Below are 6,000 nucleotides of genomic sequence, written 5' to 3' on the forward strand. Positions count from 1 at the left end.
GACTACTTTCAACACAAAAGCATGTGTTCAGATATTATAACAGACATGCAAGAAGTGTAACCACTGATGCAGACAACTTTTTTTATAGCCTGTACTACTTATCTGCCCCAAATCTGTTTTCTGTGTTGTTTAGTTGTTTAGCCTAAGGAGTCCTGAATATTTGGTATAGATATAAATAAGCATGTGTGTAACTATGATTTTTGAGGATATCTCCCCAGTTGATAGTGCACATGGAATCATACAATCACAGAATCATTAAGGTTGTAAAAGACCACTAACATCATATAGTCCAACCATCAACCCATCACCACCATGCCCACTAAGCCGTGTCCCTCAATGCCACATCCACACACCTCCAGGGATGTTAACCCCACCACCTCCCTGGGCAGCCTGTTTCAATGCCTTACCGATTTTCATGAGAAGGAGTTTTTCCTAATACCCAATCTGAACATCCCCTGACATGACTTGAGGCCATTCCCTCCCATCCTATCGCTGTTAAGTGGGAGAAGAGACTGACCCTCACCTCACTACACCCTCCTTAAAGAGAGTTGTAGAGATTGGCAAGGCCTCTCTGAGCTTCCTTTTCTCCAAACTGAAGGAAGAAGATGGTCTATGGTGGGACACAAGTATTTGAGAGCTGAAAGGCAGAACTACTGTCCTCCTGCCTTCAATAGGGTTCCACAGCACAGTTCAGGTGGACAGGTAGTGGGTTCTGTGGTTGCTTCACTCCCCTGAGGTGTTGCTAAAGCATTAACATGGTGTAGTATCCTGCAAGCAGAGAATAGAAAGAGTAGTTCCAGCACTTAGGCGCCAAGAAAGTAGTTTATCATATTCTTTGCAAGGAACTTAGCCTCCACACTCAGATATCAAAATGTCGTGTTATAGGAGGTCATACATATACAGAAGCAGAGCTGCTTTCATTATGAGGAATTTGACTGCTCTACATCCCTGCTTAAAAGAATAAGGTAACTACTTGGTGATGTTAAGAGAAGACTGATCCTCTTAAAAACCTATCCCATATTGATACCTACTGTAACTGCAGTACAGTTAATGCTGGCAAGAAAACTCCATTTTGTGATTGCAAAACACTGAAATACAACAGCTCGTCAAAATCCCCATTACACGTGCACTCAGGAGGCCGTTAATTCATAGAGGGTATTCTGTGTCTGTTTAATATCTTAGACTTTGTTAGATATAGTAACAGACTGATGAATTTGATTATGTTCAAACCTTGCAGTCTGGGACCTTATAGCTTCGGGGTTTCAGCTGTCATTCCCTTGGGCTGCTCAAACTCCTTGTTTCTGACAAAAGAGTTTCCTGCCACACAGCCCCAACCACCTTCTGTAAGAACACTGCTGTTATGACCATTGGCTAAAACATTCAAGGCATGGTGTCTGATGCAAGTTTCAGTGCAGAAGACTCTGATTTTCTTTAACTTGAGACCCTGTACAATATGGGTGTGGATGTTATTGTATTATTTATATTCACAATGATGAGTGAGACATTTGGAAAAAGGAAAGAAGAGGCATCCCAGGTTATTGCAAGCCTATTCTCTCAGCCGGAGGAACTTTTTATTAGCCTACTGATGGCACAGCAGAGTATTAGATAAATGATACCCCCTCCATGTAGACAGAGATCAGTGAAGCTGCCTGCACACTTTCTGCCATCCAGTCATACATCTACATGGTTGCATGGTCCTAGAATCACAGAATCATTAAGACTGGAAAATACTTCTAGGATCATCTAGTCCAACTGTCAACCCATCACCGCCTTTCCTACTAAACCATGTCCCTAACCGTGGTCTCATATAGGTCCAGTGAACTGGGAATCAAAATGGCAATGCAGGCAGCATCCAGGCAAGAAGAGCTCAACTAAATTTGTGTCTCTGAGAATACAGTGATATGAGCCATATAATTCTGTTAGACAGAATTTTTTTTTCCCGTCATTACCTGTTTGGGAGATGTTATCACTCTGTACAACTACCTGAAGGGAGGTTGTGGGAAAGTGGGGGTCAGACTCTTTTGGTTCTGTTTAGCCTTGAGAAAAGAAGACTGAGAGGGGACCTGATCCTGGTCTATAAATATCTGAGGTAGGGGAGACTAAGTGGTGAAGCCAGACTCTTTTCAGCAGTGTGTGGAGACAGGACATGGTGAAACGTCCAGAAACTGAGCATAGGAAGTTCTGCACGAAGAACTTCTTTATATTAAGGGTGACAGAGCACTGAAACAGACTGCCCGGGGGATTTGTGGAGTCTCCTCTGGAGATATTCAAGACCTGCCTGGATGCCTACCTGTATGACTTAGTTTAGGGAACGTGCTTTGGCAGGAAGGTTGGACTCTCTGGAGGTGCCTTCCAACCCCTACCATTCTGTGATTCTGTGATTCTGTGATTTTCCCATGTAACTAGTGATAGGACTAGATGGAATGGTCTCAGATTATGCCAGAGGAAATTCAGGTTTGACATTAAGAAATAATTATTCTCTGAAAGACTGATTGGGCATTGGAACACACATGGAACATTTGAACATTGAACACCCTGGAGGTGTTCAAGAAACATTTAGAAGTCATCCTGAGGGACATGGTTTAGTGGGAAATATTGGTAGTAGATGGGTGGTTGGACTGGATGATCTTAGTGGTGTTTTCCAGTGCTGGTGAGTCTGCGGTGCTCTGATTCTATGATCTTTCAAAAAAGGAGAAGCTGAGAGGTCTGAGACAATTTACCCTGGAGATGAGATGGCTCAGGAGGATCTACTCAATGTGTATAAATACCTGACGGGGTGAGTAAAGAAGACAGAGCCAGGCACTCAGAAACAGAAGTATAAGAGGCAGGGGGCTCAAGACCAAAATAAGGAAAAATCAAACACTGGCACATGTTGCCCAAAGAGATTGTGGAGTATCCACCCTTGGAGTTTCTCTGAACCTTACTGGCCACATGCCTGAGCAAACTGTTGTAGGTGTCCTTGCCTTGAACAGGGTGTTGGGCTAGGCAACCTCCAGAGGCACCTTCCAGCCTCTGTAGTTCTGTGATCAGTGCTAACTTAAAAGCACAATGGTTTTGTGTGATCATTAATCATGAATCATAGAATCACAAAGCATATAATCACGAGTCATAGAATGGCCAGGGTTGAAAAGGACCATAATGATCATCTAGTTTCAACCCCCCTGCTGTGTGCAGGGTCACCAACCACTAGATCAGGCTGCCCAAAGCCACATTCAGCCTGGCTTTCAGGAAACAAATGAGAGCAGATCAGCTCCCTCAAGTATGTCATACACTGCTTTGGCTCTTAACTGCAGCACACAAACACAGAGTTCTTAGCACATTTTATGTAGGAAGTCCACCCCATTTGAAAATGATGAAATTTAGCTGTATCCTAAAGGATATGATCACAGCTACCCTACTAGCAGTGCCATTCCTGACCATGCATGCTGACAGGCCAAGTTGGGCATCCACTAATCCACGTCTCCATGAGGCAGTTGGATTAAGTGTGCAGACTCACAGCCCTGCTATTTCTGGAACAAAACAATCTATTTTCAGCTGTTGTTTTTTTCCCCACAGAAAACCTGCAGCCAGCATGTGAGTGTAATGTTAACTTCTAATTGTATCATATTAGCAGTTTGACATTGTATCTTACTAATGCTTGTTTTTCCAGGATATGCTGTAGAAATATAATCATATTAACATTCGGAAAGCAAACAGAGAGGTAGTATAAATTGTTAATGCAATCTTCTTTTAAGCAGCTTGTTTGAACTGTGCATTGGTGTGTGAGAAAATGCCAGCCTTTCAGTCTTTCCAAATAGTGCAGTGCTTGCAGTCCACTGCAGAATAAAAGTATACGTTTTGCCTAAGCTAACAGATGCTCATTCGCTGCACGTTCCCATGAGCACCTGATCTTTTGCCCACATTGTATTACCATTTGTCTGAGACCCACCTGTGAGCCAGCACAGCAGTTTCTGAGGCACCAAGTTGCCTCACTGACACATCTCATCCAGAAATGGTGTGTTTTGTTGACGTATATAACTGTTAGTGTCCCTCTGTTTTCCTTCCTGTGAGGGGGGCCATTATTTCTCCTGGCTGGCACCGTCAGACTGAAAATGGCAGCCTCAATAAGAAATGCTGCAGAGCTGTTTGGACTCCTTAAACTCAGCCTTTAAACCAACTAATTAAGTTTTCTGCTTGCTGCCATTGAAAGCTTCAGTCAGACGTAATTAAAAATGAGCAGCAGATGACAGCGGTGGCATTTGTCAGAATCATCCAGTGGTTCAAATACCAGTTCTGACAGAAATGTCAGCCTGATAACACTCCCATCTTCCCAATGCATGCCAGGAAAAGAAGGAAGAACTTTTATTATAAATGTCTGTCTGATAACCTTTATGAGTCCCACAACACCAAACACTACACATAAGATTTCATTAGTCTAAAAGAGAATACTCATTTTCCATGAAGTATATACCCTGTAGTTCTTTGGGCTTCCTTGTAGTGTTTGCACCTTTGGGGAGACCCTTTCAGGCCTCCAAAGAGGAAGAAAAGCCTTGATCCTGAGTTGTGGGTGATTCCAGTCCTGCAGACTACTGACTTCGAAGATATCCCTTAGATAACTAATGAGCTGAAACCAAATCAACACATCCCTCGTCTAGAAAGGTCAAAGACATAACACAGGCTGTGTAACCCATCCTTGAGGTGTACAGAAAGGTGAGAAGGCAGAGTCCTCCCTGAACAGTGTTTAAATTGAACTGTAATTGCTAAAGATCACAGACTAGTAGAGTACACACAAGGCAGCAGAGCAAATGAATAGGGAAGACTGAGTTAGAAGCAGCTTCCCATGCAGATTCTCTCAGGTTTATCTCATCAGTTTTGCTAATGCATTTAAAATATCCTCTTCCTGGTACTCTTCCTTGCGTGAGGGAACACAACAGGAAGGGAAACAGCAGTGGCATCAGTGTCATCTCAAAGTCCCTCAGCTATGCTCATGCCTGTAAGCAATGATGTATTTCTGTGAGCTGGCCAGAAAGCAGCCCCCATCAGAGTAAACCCAAGAGGAGGGGATATGCTGTGTTCCCAGCACCATGTGTGAGGCCCATTAATCCCCCCAGCTGCACCCAATATCCCTTAGAATCACTGAAAGCTGTGGGGTGGCCCTTCTAGGTTGGAATGAGAACTCAGAAAGCCTTGCTTTCAGACTGAGCAGGTTGTGTTGGGACTGCTCCAGAAGTCTCCCTGTGCTCCCAGGAGGTGGGAAAATTTCCCCTACAGTTCTCTAGAGAAGAGGAGTGCAGTGGCTGGGTGAACTGGATGTGTCCCCAGGCCTGGGGGGTGTGGAGTGAGCAGGGCAGGGTAGTGGTGCTACCTGGAGTTGGGCTCCTCGCAGTCCAAATTGACTGCATTGGAGTAACAGCTTCAGAATAGAAATGCACATTGCAAAAGCCTGAAAGGGCAACTGAAGACTTCGGCTTGCTGCCATTGAGCTGCAAATGGCAACCCATTAAAAGTAAACCTGTCTGCTGCTGTTGAGCGATAAGTAGACCCGAGTCACTAAATAAACCACCCTCCCTAATATACTTTTCCAGTGTTATACTTGGAGCGGGGAACCTGTTCCTCTCTTCTTCTGCTTAGTACTACTCTCTGTCCTATCAGGAAAAATATATCTCCTGGCCATAGGCAGACCTGAGGTCATGTTATGTTCTTGCTGTCCTGAGAAGTTTTCCTGCTGGGGATATGCAAATACTGTTACTTTATTGATTTTTTGAACAATTGCCTGGCAGCTTCCTATCTACCTGCAGGGGGACCAATACTGGTTACTGCCATGGCTCTGTAGAGGTCCGGGAACTGCAGATGATGATCAGTGATCACTTCAAGACTGGCATTTCCCTTTTGCTCTCTATCTCAGCAGAATACATCACACAGCACTGTGCACTGAATGCAAAAGTACCGTCTTCTGTCTGAGCATCTTCCTTTGTAGTAAGTAATCAAAGAACACTGACACTTTCCTTCCTTTTGACCTTT

This window comes from Excalfactoria chinensis, chromosome 1 (assembly GCF_039878825.1).
Source record: "Excalfactoria chinensis isolate bCotChi1 chromosome 1, bCotChi1.hap2, whole genome shotgun sequence".
In the NCBI taxonomy this organism is placed as follows: Eukaryota; Metazoa; Chordata; class Aves; order Galliformes; family Phasianidae; genus Excalfactoria; species Excalfactoria chinensis.